This window comes from Neofelis nebulosa, chromosome 17, assembly GCF_028018385.1.
Source record: "Neofelis nebulosa isolate mNeoNeb1 chromosome 17, mNeoNeb1.pri, whole genome shotgun sequence".
NCBI classification, from domain to species: Eukaryota; Metazoa; Chordata; class Mammalia; order Carnivora; family Felidae; genus Neofelis; species Neofelis nebulosa.
Window position 1 is genome coordinate 23,353,497 of NC_080798.1, and position 19,757 is coordinate 23,373,253.

Genomic DNA, 19,757 nt, shown 5'->3' on the forward strand with positions numbered 1-19,757 from the left:
ACCAGGAGACAAGGCTTATTTGCCTACATCTAGAAGTAGATCAATATTATTTATTTTATTGTATAACACATGACCCCAAAACTGATTGTCTTAAAAGAATATTTATTACTTCAGTGTCTGTGGGTCAGGAATTTGGGAGTGGGTTCACTGAGTTATGTCTTGGGGTTCCTCATCTTGCAGCCCGGATACCAGCCACAGATTCAGTCATCTGAAGGCCTGACTTGGGCTGGAGGGTCTGCTCCCAAGAATGGCTCATCCACATGGATGTGGGCAGGGGACCTTGGGTGTCTTTCCATTGGGTTGTTTGACTATCTTCACAAAATGGCAGCTGGCTTCCCCAGAGTCAATGACAAAGCAAGTGAGAAGCTGCAGTATCTTTTATGATCTACCCTCCAAAGACATCACCATGTCTGCAATATGCAATTAGTTGCACAGGACATTCCCCCTCAATGTGGGAGAGACAATACCAGGAGACAGGGGACCATTTTGGAGTCTGGCTACCAGGGTTGTCTCCTGCTAGCAAAGGGACCCAGGCGTAGACAGCAAAGTGCCCAAATGTCTCTGTGTCTGTTCTTACTCCTGAACAAACTGATAGCCTCTGTGGGGACTACTTTTGGAACCTCTGCCTCAGGCCCCAGGCAGCAGTGGTAGCTCTGAGTCTGCCCTGGGGATGTTGCTAGTGACTGCTTGTGATCATGGATGCCTTTGTTTCAGAGAATTTTCCTGGCAGGGCAGTGGGGAAGGAGCAGGTGGCTGTGCACCGTCTCTGCCCTCTGAACTGGCCCCCATGCGATTGCTCTTTTTTCTCCACTTTGCACCTTCAGTACAGAAGCTTTCTCAGTCCTTCATCCAAGGGATGGTGGTTTACCTATCTCAAAAAGAAGCTTTCGCACTGCTGACCTAGATTGGTCTCAGCAAGAGTAAGATGCATTTTCTCCCAGGACCCAGGCAGTCAGCCCCCAAATGAGGTTTATTTAATAAAGGAATTAGTTCCAGTTGAGTTCTTGAGATGAAATTATGGGTTCATTTGAAGCAAAATTGAAGGGGCAGCAAACTCAAAGGTCGAGGAGAAGCTAATGAACACTGTTTTCTAAGCATATTGTGACACACCATCTGAAAGATGCAGTTTCCAGAATGACATTTTCATTTTCCAGGCTTGTGGCTTACTGTCTTTCTCCTTCTCATACATACTTTATGTAGGACTAAATTCTATCACAAATGCACACATAGGCCATGGCTCTTTGTGTCCTGTTTCCATTCCTGGAGCAGGGCCCCCAGAGCTGATGTCTTGGAATGAACCCCTTCAGATTTCCTGTAGGGAACACTAGCTGTTTGTGTCTACTGGCACGAGTCCCACCCCCCGCCCTCCCATTCCCGAATAATTTGACTTCTTCATTTTTAACCCATGTGCATTCAGTGAAGGTGAGGCCATCCTGGGCTCAAACAGTCAGCACATTGAGTTCCCTTGGCCCTGGAGATTGGTTCCAAATGAGCATATGATCCAGGCCAGGTGAGTCAGAACCAATACTCAACTCTGGAACTTTTGTAGAGCTGGTGACAAAATGGTGCTGCCATTAGCTAACAACCATATGTAGCTACCCATATGTCAGGAAAACTGGGAGTGTTCTGGAATGTGTCAGGAAACCTGGGAGTGTTCTGGAATGAGCTGCATCCAAATCCAGCTCCATAAATTCTGTTTTGGCTTCAACCAGTTTGGATTACCATGTTCTGTCAATATGATATACTTCTGCTTTGTGGAAATCAGGTAGTTGTACCTCTCCTATGTGGAATTTAATACTTCAGTACAGATACTATGGAGAGTGGATTTCCTTAGTGTCTTGTATATGTCACACAATTTGGGTGACCCGAAAGAGTCCTAAACTGCGTTTGTGAGCACTATGTACAGATGCCCACTACCTCATTGCATTTATGAGACTTTCTGCCATCACTCTGGGAGATAAGTCTCAGAGTTGCAGGCTTGGGCTGGTAGAAACAAATCTGAGGCTTGCTTTCCAGCTGTCATAGGTTGGCATGTGACCTGCCCATGTGTTGTCAATCTTTGGAGAGCAGTACATGGATTGCAGACTTTCTTTCTAATCTGCAGTCTTCATGCTTTGGCACCCATTCTTCCCTCCTTGTGGGGCTAAACTCTTCCCACTCCTTTTTAAAAATTTTTTTTTAATTTTTATTTATTTTTGAGAGAGAGACAGAGACAGAGAGTGAGCAAAGAAGGGGCAGAGAGAGAGAGAGTGAGCCACAGAATCTGAAGCAGGCTCCAGGCCCTGAGCTGTCAGCACAGAGCCTGATGTGGAGCTTGAACTTATGAACCATGAAATCATGACCTGAGCTGAAGTTGGATGCTTAACTGACTGAGCCACCCAGGCGCCCCTACATCCTTCCCTCTGCTCATCTCCTAGGATCTTGCTCCATCAATTATTCTCCTTCCACATCTCAGCCTTTACCTGTCAACTGCCTTTTCTTCCTTAGACTATGCGCAGATTGAAGACTTGGACACTGAGCAGAAAGTGTCCCCTCCACACTCAACACCTTGGTCTTGCCTTTCCTAGCTACTAATCTCCTTCCCTTCTCAGCCAAGCTTCTTGAAAGTATGGCCTGTACCACTTCCGCCCATCTCATTCACTTACTCCCAATTCAATTTTCTCTGGTAAAGGGGACCAGTTTTCTATATTGGCAAAACCAGTGAAACAAGCACATGCAAAGCCACTGCACAGGATGTACTCATAGCAGGGGTGGCATTGTGCCTGCATATGCCCTTCTGACATTGATGCCCAGGGCCTCTGGGACAAGGACACTTAGAGTCCTGCAGTTTCTTGAAACTCTACAAGCCCTGGGTTTTACAACTTAATTCTCTGATGAGCTTTCTTCCATTTATGTCTTTCTTCTACTCCTCTATCATGGTCTCTTTTGTATGTACCCCACCCCATGGGTTTTATATTTAGGATACTGTCCTTACTCCATTACAAGTTTCCTCCAGTTGCACTTATGGTTTTAGTTACTAGCTCTATGTATTGTGCCTAAATATTTACCTCTGGTCCTAACCTCTCCCATGAGTCGAGTGAGTTTCCAGGGAGAGGGAAGTCCATACAGAACCCAGTGGTTTCCTTAAGATAAGGACTCTGCATGGAGGATCCAGGGAGGCCAAAGTAGCTAAAATTTGCAGGCAGATATCAGGGCAGAGGGTGAAGAGAAAAGGATAGGAAGGGAGGGAGGGAGAGGGAAATGGAGAGGAGAGGAGAAGAGAGGAGAAGAGAGGAGAGGAGAGGAGAGGAGAGGAGAGGAGAGGAGAGAGGACTTTGGAGTTCTTCAGGTTCCACTCAAGTCTTCAGCTGAGTACCAATCAGTGCATGCCTGTAAGGAAACCATTTGGGGCAATTGAAAGGGACCACGGGAAAGACGTAGGTAGAACAATCCCTGGAACTCACACACGGCTGGGATAAATCTTGTTCTCAATAGCAAAAGTGGAAAAATTTTGTAATACCCAGGGCCCCAGGAAATATACTCTGTACTCCACAGTTTACATGAAATGGACAAATTTCTTGAAAGACACAAATTACTAAAGCTTACTCAAGAAAAAAGTAGATAATCCAAATAGCCCAATATCTATTAAAGAAATTAATACCTTCCTGGGGCACCTGGGTGGCTCAGTCTGTTAAGTGTCTGACTTCAGCTCAAATCTTGATCTCCTGGTTCATGGGTTCAAGGCCCGTGTTGGGCTCTGTGCTGACAGCTCTGAACCTGGAGCCTGCTTTGGATTCTGTGTTTCTTTCTCTCATTGCCTCTTCCCTGCTCATGTTCTGTCTCTCTCTCTCTCTTTCTCAAAAATAAAAATAAATAAAAATAAATACCTTCACAAAGGGGCACCAGGTTGGTTCATCAATAGAGCATGTGACTCTGATCTTGGGGTCATGAGTTCAAGCCCCACAATGGGTGGGGAGCATACTAAAACAAAAACAACAACAAAAAACAAACCAGCAAAAAACTTTCCTTAAAGTAAACTCCGCTGGTGGCTTTAGTGTAGAATTTCACCACTCATTTAGAGAAGAAATAATACCAATTCAATCCAAACCCTTCTAGAAAATTGAAGATGAGGGAACACTTCCTAATTCATTCTATGAGGCCAGCATTATCTTCAATTTCAAAACCAGAAAAAGACATTACAAGAAAAGAGGACTGAAAATTAAGATTTCTCATGAACATAGATGTGAATATTCTTAACAAAATTTTAGCAGATTGGTTTCAACCAAACATAAAGAATAAATCACAACCAAGTAGAGTTTATCCTAGGAATGCAAGAGTAGTTTAACATTTGAAAATAAATCAGTGTAGTTCATTTTTAACAGACTAAAATGTAATATCATATGATCATCTCAATGGACATAGAAAATGATTTGACAAAATCCAACATTCAAGCATGGTAAAAATTGTTAAAAAATCATAAACCTGGTAAAAATACATGGTGAACAGGAATAGAACACAATTTTGTCAACCTGATAAAGGGTTTCTGTGGAAAATCTGCTAATGGTGCAAGACAAAGTACTTTTCCATAAGATCAATAACAAGACAGGTATGTCCATTCCTAGCTTTTCCATTCACTTGTATGCTGGAGATGGTAGTTAGTGCAATAAGGCATGAAAAGAAAAACAAAGCAAAACAGCATACAATTAGTAAAGGAAGAAGCTAAACCATGTTGTTTTAAAGTGTTTTTTTTGAGGTTTATTTATTTTTGAAGGAGAGAGAGGCAGAGCATGAGTGGGGTAAGTGCAGAGAGAGAGGGAGACACAGAATCTGAAGCAGGCTCCAGGCTCTGAGCTGTCAGCACAGAGCCCAATGCGGGGCCCTAACCCACAGACCGTGAGATCATGACCCAAGCTGAAGTCAGATGCCCAACCTACTGAGCCACCCAGGCGCCCCAGAAGCTAAACCATATTAACGTGCTGATAGCATCTACCTATGTAGAAAATTATAAGGAATTTACAAAAAACAGCTACAGAAATTATAAGTGAGTTTAGTAAGGTTGCAATAAAAAGATCAATATGAATAAGCACATTGCATTTCTTCATACTAGCAATAATGAGAAATTTAAATTTAAAATAATGCAATTTATGATAGCATTAAGAGTTTGAAATATATACAGATAAATTTGGCAAAATATGTGCAAGTCCTGTAGATTGGAATCGATAAGTCACTGCTGAGAGAAATTAGAGACTCACATAAATGAGGAGACATATACCATTTTCATGGATCACAAGACTCAATATTGTTAAGATGTCAATGCTCTTCAACTTTATTTATAAATTTAACATAATCCCAGTCAAAATCCCAGAAGTTTTTTGTAGAGACTGACATGCTAATTAAAAAATTTATATGTAGGGACACCTGGGTGGCTCAGTTAGTTAAGAACCTAACTCTTGATTTCAGCTCAGGTCATGATCTCATGATTCATGGGATCGAGCTCCACATTGGACTCTGCAGTGATAGCACATTGGGAATCTCTCTCTCCTCTCTCTGCTTCTCCCCAACTCATGTGCATGCTCCCTCTTTCTCTCAAAATAAATAAACATTAAAAAATTTATATATAAGTGCAATGGTCCTAGGTTAGCTAAAATAATTTTGAAAAAAAAAAAAGAACAAAGTTGGAAGACTTGCATTAACTGGACAGGGAGCAGGTAGGTGGCCAATTGTACTTGGGGTTTTATGGCCAGGCCTGATTTGGCAAATCTTACACTCACATCTCATTGCCAAGGTTGAGTCACTTTGTGTTACAGACTGGATGTTGGCCCACCCTGATCCTCTTGGGTCGCTTTCATTCATCACATGCACCTCTCCCCAAGCATCTGTGGGCTTTCGACTAATAGACCATACTTGCAGCCTTCTGAGGGATGTTCTTGAGCACCAGAGCCTCCTCTGAGCAGCCCATAAACATGACTGTCTGCTGTTAGGGAAGAAATGCCCAGAATCCTTGCTTTGAGGCAGGTCAGACTCTGAGGTGTAATTTATGTTTCAGAGCTTCCCAAGGGATCAGGTTGAATCTGGAACTTCACTGAGAATCACACTCCTGATTGCCTTTTCCCTTCTCTGTCTTGCTTCCCCCCTACTCCCTTACTAGCTTCTTCAGCAGCACTTTTTCAACAAATCAATAGCACCCAAGAGAAGCAAGTGCTGGTGAGCATCTAGCCAGTTTCACAGGTCCTTATTGGCCCAACTTTCTCTTTTAGAAACTTGGGTCTAGGCTTTCTTCTATGAAGAAAGCTCCCCCTTTTGTCTCCACCAATGAGTGGCTTTGTTGACATGTCTGCTTCCCTTCACTAGACTGACTCTCCTGTGGTCAGAAGCTAAGCCATGTTCATCTGTGCATCCCCGGTGCTCATGCAGCCTGATGGCAGGCATACAGCAACTGCTGGATGATGTACTCTTCCTGAACTTCATGCTTCATGAGCTTCAGCTGCAAGGGTAGCATGAGGTATCATCCAAAGGTCTTTTTTCTCTGCTGTCTCCCTGATGTGAAGACTTGAGATATCCAAGAAGGTAGCTAGAGAGGGAAGTTGGACCCTGGCTGCTATTCTCAGTCCAGTTTTCTGAACTCCGGGCTTTGCACAAAAGTTTATTTTTTTATTATTATTTTTTTTCAACGTTTTTTATTTATTTTTGGGACAGAGAGAGACAGAGCATGAACGGGGGAGGGGCAGAGAGAGAGGGAGACACAGAATCGGAAACAGGCTCCAGGCTCCGAGCCATCAGCCCAGAGCCTGACGTGGGGCTCGAACTCACGGACCGCGAGATCGTGACCTGGCTGAAGTCGGACGCTTAACCGACTGCGCCACCCAGGCGCCCCTGCACAAAAGTTTAAATCATCCCTGCCCCCCTACCCCCCAGGCATTACAGCTCCCAAATTACACACTCTATTGCTCTGAAATTAAGCAATAATGCAATTAGAACTAATGCAGCAAAGATGATGATCTGTGGGGCTCGTTCATAAAAATGCTTCATTTAAATATTGAGCTCATTGCAGAGAAAGAATAAACAGACATATTTCTTCTCTTCTTTTTCTTCTTTTTTACATAAAAAGGAATTGGTCTCAAAACAGTTGTGGATTTTATTAGTCATCATGTCTGTTCAGCCTGTAGCTTTCTGCCTTGAGATTCATCAGAGGGGTCTCTCCCTTGTGGTATCCACTTTGCTCATCTCTGCCATGCAGTGGGGGTGGCTCCGCAGACAGATCACGTCCTTGCAACTTGTGCGCCTCTCTGATGCTTTGCCATGTTGTTTCCTGGGGACCTGATGAGATGACAGTCACCTCTTACCTTCCACTCTTCCCTCTCCTGGGTCAGTGTGCAGTGTGGAGTGCAATGGAAGCAGGCCACCAAAGCAGAGCTCTATCCTTGGAGCACAGGATTTCCATGGCAGTGGTCCCAGGATGGGCTTCCCTGACATTTCTTTGCAATATGGGGACCGTCAGCCCTTGGAAACTCCAGAGTGACCTGGCTTCCTGGCTCCCAAAGCAGGTGCAGTGATCATAATACAGACAGCACAGTAAATGCTTCACAAAGCACAATGTCTCACATGGTGAGATGGTGACCTTCCCACCTTTTTGATTAAAAGAGTCTTTCCTATTTGAGATGGTAATAATAATGGTTTTCCTGATATTCTTGCTCACTAGAATTAGGTTCCCAAATTATTGTATTAGGTTGAACCACATGAAATTGAGAATATTCAGTTTTGATCTCTTTGACCTATAAAAATGGCACATTTTCTGTAATTTGATCATTTTAACCAATAAAAATGGCCATTTCAGATGGCTTAATCTAATAATTTTACTAATGCACAAGGAACCAACCATCTGGGACCCAGTGGTATGGTGGAAAGACCTTCATGCTAGAGTCTAGAGTTGAGGTTGGTTTCTACCTTTTCCAGCAACCTTGGTACTTGATCTCACCTAGATGAAGTTCAGCCCATCTGCAGAGTGGATCTTATAGTCAATGTCCTCCTGGTCTCCAGAGTCATGTGGAATTATCGGTATTAAATTCCCTCTTAAAGGGGTAAAGTGCCCTGCATGTGTCAGGTTAATGGCCTGCAGTTGGGATGATTCTTAAGTATAATGATCAAACCTTTGGCTTGGGCTTTCTGGGAACAAACTGTTCCTTCTAGGGACCATCTCTGGAGACTGGAAAAGGTAATTTGTGAGATACTAAATGCTGTATGTGCCATAGTGGCACCTCATCAACAGAACAATTGGGTTAAAAGTGCAAAAATCAGTCTGTCAGTTACTTTGTCTCCAGGAGGTTATGCAACCAGTTTGGATCTTTTAAAAAAAAGAAAATGACTTTAAGAAAAAAAACCTTGAAACTCAGTTTTCTTTTCTCAGTGTGACTTAGAGACCATGTTATATTATAAAATGTTTTGAAATTCTGAGTAAGAATAATATCAAAAAGGAAAAAAGTATCATTCTTTTTTTTTTTTTTTTAATTTATTTTTGGGACAGAGAGAGACAGAGCATGAACGGGGGAGGGGCAGAGAGAGAGGGAGACACAGAATCGGAAACAGGCTCCAGGCTCCGAGCCATCAGCCCAGAGCCTGACGCGGGGCTCGAACTCACGGACCGCGAGATCGTGACCTGGCTGAAGTCGGACGCTTAACCGACTGCGCCACCCAGGCGCCCCAAAGTATCATTCTTTAAGAAGACATTTCTAACTTTTAAATCTCTTAAAGTGATTTTATTTAATATTCTACCTACAAAAATCTCTACTAACCATATTCTTGTAAAGGACTTGATACAGTAGTAAATGATATTCCTATTGTAGACCTAGAGGAATCACAAGATTCTCAAATGACCCTGGGACCTCCAAGACCATGTGGTTCAGTCCTAGTCACTCTTTGGAAATTGTGGATGTTGTTGGCTCTCTACCTATATCTGGTCACCCTTCTTACCTTAGTGTATGCCACCTCCACTTCCAGCAGCCAGTACCTGCATCTCTCTGCCTCAGGACTCCTTTGCCACTGGTTACAGCAAGCCAAAATCTCCTGGGAACCATCAGGCAGAGTTGGTGTATAAATGTCCCAGCTTCCTCACCCCTGGTTGGGATGGCTCAGGTGTGACTTGCCATCTCCCAGAGTTCCCTGATGGGATGGTTTTCAATTACTTATGGTGGTAATGAGCCTGACAACATACACTTTATGAGCTATCTCACTTTCCCCTTCCCCTATAGATATCTCATGACCTCCCAAACAAACTACTTTTGCTCAAATCTTCATCTCAGGATCTGCATCTGGGGCAATCCATGACATTCAGTGATCTGGGTATGATCTTTGAGTGATCTCATCATGTTAACCTGAAATATAGGCTTATCCAGAACATGCTATTCCTTGGGCATATTGAATAAGTGGTTGGTGTGATATTATATATAATAATTGAAATTATAAGACCTTACACATGGTCCCCAGAGATTTAGTTGTTTTAGACAAATTGAAATTTGCTTCTTCTCTTAGCAACCCTCAACTTCCCCTTGGAAAGCAAGGTTGTCCCACCCTCAGTTTTTAGCTCTAGGGAGAGGTTATGACTCATACCCAGCCAATGAGAGTGCCACACCTGGCCACTGTGACTGGGTCTCAGGTTGGCACATAACCTAAGACAGACCACCGATAGGCAACCCCAGGACCTTTATGGAGAGAGGTAGTCTCCTTCCACTGGTTGCTGAACTAGAGGACATAAACCAAGAGCCATGGGAGTCACCACGGAGAGAGGGGCCTGTCCAGGACCCACATCAGCCAGAAGGAAAGCAGATTTGGGAGATGGAGGGAGTTGATACCTGGTAATGATGTTTGTACACTTGATCCAGCCATGCTTGCACTTTTCATCACATGAGCTATTTTTCCTATTACTTGTTACAGTTGTGACCACACTGCTGAACTGGGGAGGAGGTTTCTTTGGAGGTGTACACAGTTTCCTTCCCAGAAATTGCTTTCCAAATGGGGACTGTGGGCTTTTCTCAAGTGTGGGAATTGACAAGAGAACTCCTGGTTCCAGGGTCAGGCACACGAGTAAGGGTAAACTCCATCAGGTCTGCAAGATCATTGTGGATCCCAATTCTGGATTTGGCTGTATTGGGAAACTTCCCTGAGTGGCCCTTTCCAGAAGAGAGGTGTGCAGGGTTTGGACAGAAAGGCAGGGGATCACAGTGATATGAGATACTGAGTAACAGGTGTTAAGGCTGTGCTGCCCCTGCGGTGCCATCCCTGAATCACAGTGCCATGTGACTCTCCCTGGTCATTTCGGAGCCTCACAGCATCCAGTTGGTAGGGTCTCCACTGAGGTTTAGTTGCTGCCCCAGGTGGACATGGCCCCACACCTCATGGTGTTTCTGCCTGAGACCGTGGTGATCTCCTGACTGGCTAGTAAGAAGTTAGGGCTATGAAGGACAACATGGCCACAACCATGAAAAGCGGTTGAAATAGAAGTGTCTGCTACTGGTGGCTGCTAAGTCCATGGACAGGGAAGGGTAGAACAGACACAGATGGAGACTAGAGGCTGGGAGTGGGAGCATAAGGCACAAGTGTGGTACTCTGTGGGCTGGGAGCCCTTCCAAGTGAGGGAAGAAGACACTGTAGCTGTAAGGAAATGAAATTTACAAGAGGAAGGGCACCCAGGAACACTCCAGGGACTGAGTAAAGGGGGCAGAAGAAGCAGACCACTTTGACTTAGCCAGTTGATACCTCTGTGTCAAAATTTCTGTGATGAAATGTACAATCACTGTTTTTAATTAATCAGTGATGTCCCCATCACAATCACTGACAGATGATGGGAGGGTGAGGCTCAGGCCTGGGGTCTGATTTGATCTGATTTGATCATTACTTGGTGAAAGTAATTACTTGGCTGAAAGTTTAATGGCTTGGTTTGTAGGCTGTGCTAAATGTCCCTGTGTAAAAAAAAGCCCATCAAAATGTCATTGACAACTCACTCCTTATCATATCCCAACCAGCAAGAAGGCTTCCTTGTAATCTTTGCTGTGTAGCAAAGTGGTTTCTCTTGTTGGTTGTGGGGAGGGATGGGCACTTACTTAGTGAGACTGAAGAGGGTCCTCCTTTGTTGATACTGTAGTATCTGCTCCTCAAAGTATGGAGTGTGCACAGCAATGTCAACACCGCCTTGTTAGAAATACAGACTATCGGGCTTTACCCCGGATAGGCACTTTAACAAGATCCTCCAGGGATTTGTATGCACAGAGAAGTGTGAGCAGCACTGATATCATGGACATCCATTATAGTATCTTCCCAGATCACAGTGGCACCCTCTTCCCTCACCAGCAGGAGGAGGTGGTGCTGGAAGCTATATTGGATAACATAACCCCAGCTCCTTGTCACATTTGATTGGATTAGGGCTAATCATCTGACCCAAGCTGGGCCAATCACAGCCTTTCCCTGGGAATTTGGATTAGGACTAGTTTGTGTGTGTGTGTGTGTGTGTGTGAGAGAGAGAGAGAGAGAGAGAGAGACAGAGAGACAGAGAGACATTGAGACAGAGAGATACACACGGTCTCCCTGGGCAGCCATGTGTATAACTATATACTTGAGAGTGGGTCATCTTTTACCAGCTGCAGGGCCCTGAGCAAGGGGATGTGTTAGGCAATGGATAGCGATGGCTTTTATAGTCTTGTTTCAGCCTCATTCTGAAGCACAAGCTCAAATTCCACCCTTGGGTTCCATGAGGCTACATCCTGATAAATTCCCCTGGTCAGCCTAGCCTGGCTTGAGTTGGCTAACCATGTCAGCTGGGATTTATGGTGGCAGCAATGGAACGCTGACTCTGGCTATTTTCCATTGGAGAGAATCTCTTGGTTGTTGAAGGCTGTCAGGAGCTCATTGGAGGCTGGTGGTAACAAAGGAACTGGGTGGGTGGGTAGCAGAAGACACAGTCAAGGCTATGCAGCAAAGACAGTCCAGTAAACATAAGCAACTGTCACCAGGGAATGGCCTCAAGCTGTTCTCACCCTATGTGTCTCCCTCCAGGGGGCTCAGTGGCCCTCAGGCTGCCATGGGGGTGGGAAAGGGGCAGATTTGGCTGCTTTGGCTCTCTCATGGGTCTCTCATGGATCCATCTCCCACAGATCTGCACACACCCAGAGCATGGTAATTCCTCAATGAAACACCCAGTTTATGCCCTTATAAAGGAAGAATGGTTGCTGGACAGCCCCACACTGCAAATCTCTGAGTCATAATCAAAGCCTGGGACGAGGACTTGAGTGGAGGCAATTTATTTGGGAGTGAGTCCAGAAAGAGAAATGGAGGGATCAGAAAATGAGCCTGGAAGAAGGAAAAGACAATAAAGGATGGAATAAAGGTCACTTCCATGGTCAATGGGGGCTAGGCTGTACGCTACGAAGAAGCAGGCAGAATGCCTTTGAGAACCATCCACCAGAGAATGGAGAGGAGGGTATTCACCCATGGGATCCTTTGGGCACCACCCAACCCCACTGTGCTTCTACTGTGCCTGCTCCAGACTGAACAGTGGCTTAGTGGAAGCCCTGGGTGGAAAAGCAGAGGCCTCAGAGGGATCCTCGGCCAGCATCTGGAAGCATCCATCACAGCTGGCTAAAGTCAGAGAAGGGTGAGGGAAGGTCCTGCATGGCATAAAAAGCATCTGCTCCAGTCACAACACACTGACAGGTCATGTTTAAGATGTGGGGACATACTAGATGCTCCAAAATTGGAATGATGGAATAATTACCTCAAAAAGGCATTTGTCAATGATCTGGTGGAAGTTTCCCTTTCAACCTTGACCAATGGCATGAACTGGGAAGTTGGGAACTTTATAGGCAAGGACAAAATCCCTGATCTTTTTCTCTGGTTTTACGGACTTGTTTCTACGACTTCTATTTTACATAAAATGTACATGGTAGCATGCCAAATGTCATACATCTCTTTAATAAATAAAAACCAATTGCTGAAATATTTCCTGCTTGATAGATCATTTTCTTAGCCCCTGCCTCATAAAATTTAGGGGGAGATGGCAAATTTCTCATTTATTTGACTGATTTCAGTTTTCTACATGGTCAACAAACACATCTTTTTGACCTGGGCCTGCCTATTCATTTGCAAAATCTCCACCGGGCCCATTTTCTGCTGTCCCGGGTAGTCTGTGCTCACGGAAGGCCAGGCTCAGGTGAAGGTAGGAGTGGAAGAGCTGGCATTTCTTTAGTTTTATTTGACTGGGGTTTTCCTTGTTATTTTTGATTTGTGGTCTGCCTGGCTTCCCCCCACATCTGTCTCCGTTGTAACAGGTGTCCTCTGATGCATGCAGCACAGCACTGTCTCCCCGGCTGTGCCAGCCTGGAATGGCTCAGAACACGCCACTGCCTGCGTTTGACTCAACTCTTGGCATGTGCTGAGCTTCACGGCCCTGTCCAGAGATCTATCCGTGTTGTGAGTGGGCTCTGGGACTCCCTCGTGGGCTGCCTTTGGCTCAGCTGCCCCGAGACCCACTAGTTCTTGTTTCCACATCTCAACACATCTCAGAAAGAGGTGCAGTGAGGCCTCCACTTCTGGTGACAGCCGCTGCGAAGAAGCGCTGAGTTTTGCTCAAATGACAGCAGCTTCGGTCATAAGGGAAATCCTGCTGTGTCTGTGTCTAATAGGAGTCTCTGAGCATCAGGGCGAGGGAGGGAGGGCTCTTAAGGCCCAGCTTAAATGCCGCTTCAATTCAATTCCATGAATGTTTGATGAGCCCCTGCTTCCCTCCCCCACACCCTGTCACAATTAATTATTTCTCCCCCTGGGTCCCTTTCTACCCCATTACTGTGCTTATCTTGGTCCAACTGGAATTCCAGTTAACCATGGATGGGTTTCCCCCTCCTGCTGGACCACCAGCTCCTGTAATGAAGTGGGGGAACCCTCCCTTACTCAGCTCTTTCTCCTATGCAGAGCTGTGGATGGAATAAACAACCAATGTGTGTTTGAATGAATAATAGTAGCTGATGTCCAGGCTCTGCAGACCTCATGGGTCCCTGGCCCCCAGGACACCCCATATCCCTAGCTTCCCCTTCCTCTGATCCCTGATTGCCACGTCTCCTGTGCTTGGACCAAGCAGATTTCTCTTGTGGGGTGGTGGAGTGTGGTAGATCACCCACCTCAGACGAATCTCAAACTCTCACCCACGTGACCTGTTACACGTTCGGCCGCGAGGGAGCCAGATGTGCAAAGCACCATGTTCCCGGGGAGCCTCTTCATAGAGTAAATGTTCTTCTGAAAACCATTGGGAAGTTACATTTTTATACACTGAATCTTCCTTATTGTGTGTGAGAATTGTCTTTAATTAAAAATATTTTATTGCTTTTATTTTATTACAGAAGCAATGTTCATCACAGAAAAGTTGAACCTTATAGTCAGTCATTAAAGTACACACAGTCCCACCTGCCAGGGAGACATAAACTTTTAACACCATGGTGTGTAACCTTCCAAATCTGTGTGTGTGTGTGTGTGTGTGTGTGTGTGCGTGCACTTCTGTTTTCTGTGTAATAAAATTAGGATTCAAACCTTATTTTAAACATGCTGTAGGAGCTTGCTTTTGAAGGAATTCTAAAGTAATTCCTTTTGGGAAATGAATAATTCCTCTGGGATTTATTGGTGCTACTGGCTCAGGTAAAGCCTAGAAGTCATAAACTGTTTATGGTTGGGGGTGTGTATGTCTGACAATCTTTGGAAATTTCTATTTCTGTCTTTGCCTCCATATCCATCCATCCATCCATCCATCCATCCATCCATCCTCTATTAGCCTATCATATATTTTTTAATTGAGTGTTGAGAGATTGACATAAAGAGACAGGCAGGGAAGCCAGGGCTGGGTTGATTGAGTGCCCTCCACAGGGAGCCTCACATACTCAGTGCCACATATTTATGGCGTTCCCCAAAGACTGGATTACACCAGGAAAGATTAACATCCTTGCTGCACAAATTAAAAATACTCTATTATTTGCAGCGTGGAGTGGACTAGTTGAAGATCAGCATCTTCTCTTTGAACAACATAATTGAATGTCTCTCAGCCTGAACCCCTTGCTGTATTGATTTGAATTAATTATTTGTGCATTTGTAATCTGGTTTCCCCAGCCCAGGAGTGCACCACATCACAACACTGCATGGCTACCTCCTCCTCAGCTGTCACCGCTAGTCTGGAAGCCTTTGACAGTTCTAAGGACAATTAATCAGTCAAATGGAATCAGTTTTTGCTGATAAAGGAGAGCCCTCCCTGTAAAACTGACATTCCATTTTATGGGAATTAACGTTCTGAAAAGTGACTGTGGTCTGCTTTAGTTAAAAGCACCGGTTCATTAGGACACTGTTTGGAGAAGCTGTGGGAGGTGGTGGTTGGTGGGATCAAATTTTTAGCATTGAGGGGCTTAGAGCTGGGTCATTGGAGAGGAGCTCGAACAATAACAAGCTTTTAGGTATTTAGGGAGCAGGAATATGTTCAGCTGCAAACAGGGCATTAGTCAGTTATGTAGATAAGAGTACGTTAGTAGATTGTGCTATAGACATACTGCAGACCTCCAAAACAAAATGGAAAATTTTGTATATAATAATTTACTACAAAAAAAAGCACAGAAAAAAATCAACATTTGCAAGGGAAAGAAAACTCAGGTTATCTGCAATCCAATTTAACTTCACTGTGTTCTTAAATCGAAAACTGGATACATGTTACACAAAAACATCAACCTGCTTTGGGAATGGAATTCTGGTTAACCCTAAAACTTCTTTTGCTTCAGCCCCCTTTGGGGATCATTCTGAATGGCTGCAGTCCCTTCTGGCGCTGCAAGGCTAGGAGAGTGAGCACATCTGTCAGAGGCTGCTGAGGGCAGAGGAAGGATGGAGACAGGAACAGGGCCTCCTGAGGGCACCTCATTTGTCCACCATGCTCACAGACCGGGCACCTGCATGAGGCAGGCTGGGTGAGGTGACAGAGAGTGGTAGGGATTGTTGGGAAGTGAGGAGCCTGTGCTCTTTCTCAGGTGACAGCTGCTTGACAATCATCAATTGTCACCACACAGGAACGTGAGCCCCATATTATGATTTTTTTTCAAGAGAAGCCAGAAATTCGGATTTTTACATGAGAGTCCCTGATATTGTAAAGTAATAATAAAAATCTTTGTGCAGGCCAAACAAAATATGTCTGTGAGCCAGATTAGCTCATGAGCCTTCAGTCTGCAACCTCTGGGTGGGAGATTGAGTTAGATGTGAATTTGTCTTGAAGGCTGGAGAAAGGGAAAGTTGAATTTTCCTTTTCTGACTTTGATATAAATCCCTGATGGGACTCAGTCTTTTCTTCTTTTGGTTTGAACCTCACCTGCACTGAATTGATTAATCGTTGTCCTTGTTTATGGTAAGCACTCATCATTGATTCGAGTATAGCATCATTCATTCATTCATTCAAAATAGTGCAGTAAGTACCTGAACTCACCACTCCGTTTGAAAACTAAGCTCTTGATAATCCCCTACATCCACCTGCCAGCTCCTCCTTTACTCCATCTCTCTCTGCCTCTGACCAAAGTCACCATGGTTCTGTATCCATATTCATCACTCTCTTGCTTTCCTTTTTAGATAGTTTTATCTCATCTATAGGCTTTTTAAAAGAGTCTGTCCAGGGGCGCCTGGGTGGCTCAGTCGGTTAAGCCGCCGACTTCGGCTCAGGTCACGATCTCGCACTCTGTGAGTTCGAGCCCCGCGTCGGGCTGTGTGCTGACAGCTCAGAGCCTGGAGCCTGTTTCAGATTCTGTGTCTCCCTCTCTCTCTGACCCTCCCCCGTTCATGCTCTGTCTCTCCCTGTCTCAAAAATAAATAAACGTTAAAAAAAAAATTAAAAAAAAAAAAAAGAGTCTGTCCATCCATCCATCCTCTATCTATTAGTTTTAGTTGGGTTTTAGCTTTATAAAGAATATTATACTGTACACAATCTTTTGGGACTTAATTATTTCAACTAATTGATGCTAAGATGTAGTTCATTTGTTTTGACTTGTGTAGTATTCCATCCCGAGAATATTCTACAGTATATTCACCCATTCTCCTATCTATATGAACTTGCTTCCAGGTTATGTGAATGGAGGTGCCATTAACTTTTGTTTACATGTTCCCTGGGGCACATAAGCAAGGCTTTTGCCATGTAGGAGTGGAGTTGCTGGGCCACAGGTTATATGCACGTTCAATCTTGGGAGTCAGTGGCAAAGTGTTTCCAATGAAGACGCTCCCACAGTCAGTGCATGAGATGTCATGTGACCCACATCCTAACACTTGGTATTGTCAGACTTTCAAATTGTTGTTAATTGAGTGGACATATTTATTGTGGACTTGATTTCCATTTCCGTTACCACTATTGAGGCTGAGCACCTTTTATATACTTACTGGCCATATTTTTTTGTGGTTCATGTCTTCTGTCCATTTTCCCATTGTATCATTTGTGCTTTTCTTACTGATTCTGGGAGTTCTTCATACATGCTTGATATTAATCTTTTTTTGGTTGCATTTTGTTAAGTCTCTTTTCACTTTTTTTTTTTTAGAGAGATAGAGAGTGCAAGCAGGGGAGAGGGGCAGAGGGAGAGAGAGAGAGAGAGAGAAGGAGAATCTTAAGCAGACTCCACGCTCAGTGTGGAGCCCGACACTAGGCCTGATCCCATGACCCTGGGATCATGACCTGACCCAAAGGATGGATGCTCAACTGACTGAGCCACCCAGGTGCCCCACTTTTAACTTTATTTATGGTGGCTTAAAATTTTTTTTAATGTTTATTTACTTTTGAGAGAGAGAGAGAGAGAGAGAGAGAGAGAGGTGTGAATAGGCAGAGAGAGGGGGGCACAGAATCCAAAGCAGACTCCAGGATCTGAGCTGTCAGCACAGAGCCTGACACGGGGCTTGAACTCACAGACCTCTGAGATCATGACCTGAGCTGAAGTCAGACACTTAACTGACTGAGCCACCCAGGTGCCCCTATGGTGGCTTTTGATAAACAAGTACTTTTCATTATCCTTGGTCAAAATCATCCATCTGATCTCTTATAGTTACCCCTTTATGGGGCTTATTTAAGAAATACTCAACCTCAAAATCTAAAAGATATTATCCATATATTCTAAGACTACCACTTATTGACAACAGTATTACTTATCACTTGCCCTCTAAAAAATCAAGTTCAGGGAACAAATCTGATTTTTGTTGGGTGTCTGTTAGTTGGTAGCAATTTAGGCTTGGAGTGAAGTCATGTTTTCTGACTTGATATATATATTTAAAGATCCATGGCTCCCTGTCGTTTAAAAGGGGTCACTGATGGTGTTGTTTTCAGACTTTGCCTCATGTTGTGTCTGCAGACACAAAAAGGGATGGGTCCTTCATAAGTCATGGGTTTTCCATGTGTTTGAGGGCTCCTGGTAAGGGTTCTTCTTGACTGATGAAGGCAGAGATCTCTAAGGGGCAGCACCAATGAGCGCCCAGGGTGGCTGGAGTTCCCCCAAGTGCTGGGCCACTCCCCCTGCCTCACCACTTACTAGAAAGAAAGCAAAGCCCTTCTGAAGCAGTTGGCTGCTAAACACACTTGTGCACACAGGGGAGAGATGCACCAGGCCTCTTGCCACATGTTATCCAGTAACAGCAGGGGGTGCACCCTCCCAGCCACTGGCAACATGGATGCTTGGTGTCATCCAACTGGGGGGTGAGCTTGCATGGGGGAAGCGGTGCAGAGATGTGCGGGGGTTATACCCCTGCCTGCCCGCATCATAAGCCCCTTAGCTACGAGCTCAGCTCACACATGGCTCACTTTGTTATATTCCAACCACAGCCCCGTCTTGATCAGTCAGAGCTCTTTTTTTTCTTGGTGAGAGGCGTAGCTAGGCATGTGGGGTTGACCGGGAACTGAACTCAGAATGCCATGGCCTCTGGTCACATCGCCTCCTGTCAGTTCTCTGAGGATTCCTGTCCTTCCCCCAAGGCCTCACCTGGAAGAGCTGCTTGCTGCCTGGAGGAGAAATGTGGGACAGCACTACGAGGCGCTACCAGCGAGGGGCAGCGCTTATCACCACTGCAGAGTGCAGGCCACTCCCCTGGGTCTGGGGGGTGGGTGGCCCAGTCTCTCCAACGGGCCTGTTCCCCTTGCCCCCTCACGGCCCCTCCACCCCCTCACTCAGTCTCCCCCTGGGGTGGAGCTTTGCCTTGCTGTCACTTCCTTCCTCTCCCTTCTTGCCTCCTCACCCTTATTTTGGTGTTATTTGCACTGATGATCCACACTTCTGCAACCCCTTCTAGCCAAGGGGCTGGTCTTCACAGCCTGGGGCCAGAGTTCCTGAATCCCCCACAGTCTCTTCTTCTCAAGTTAAAATATTCGTCTTTGTCTTCATACCCGAGCCCCTGTCTGCCGTGGACTGGGACCGAAATCCTGAGGAAAAGGTGGTTTGGGTGGTGAGTCCACTGTCTCAGTGTCCGTTTTTTGTGGGAGCTGTTCCTCCTGGCTTGTAGATATCCCCTAAAACTCAGTGCAGCCTGCCCATTCTTTGTCCCCGTGTTGGGACATGACATGAAGGACCTCAGAGGGCATGTGCAAGTGTCCCCATCTATCTGCTTTGTGGGTGCACAGGTGCACACTCCACTTCTCCTTGCTTTGAGTCCAGGGCACCGAGCCAGCTGGGATATGGTCCAAGGGAGTCCACTGTCAGAGTGATTTGCTTTTGCCCCTCATGGACCCCAGTTCCTCCTTGGCTTTGGTGTGACTTCCACGC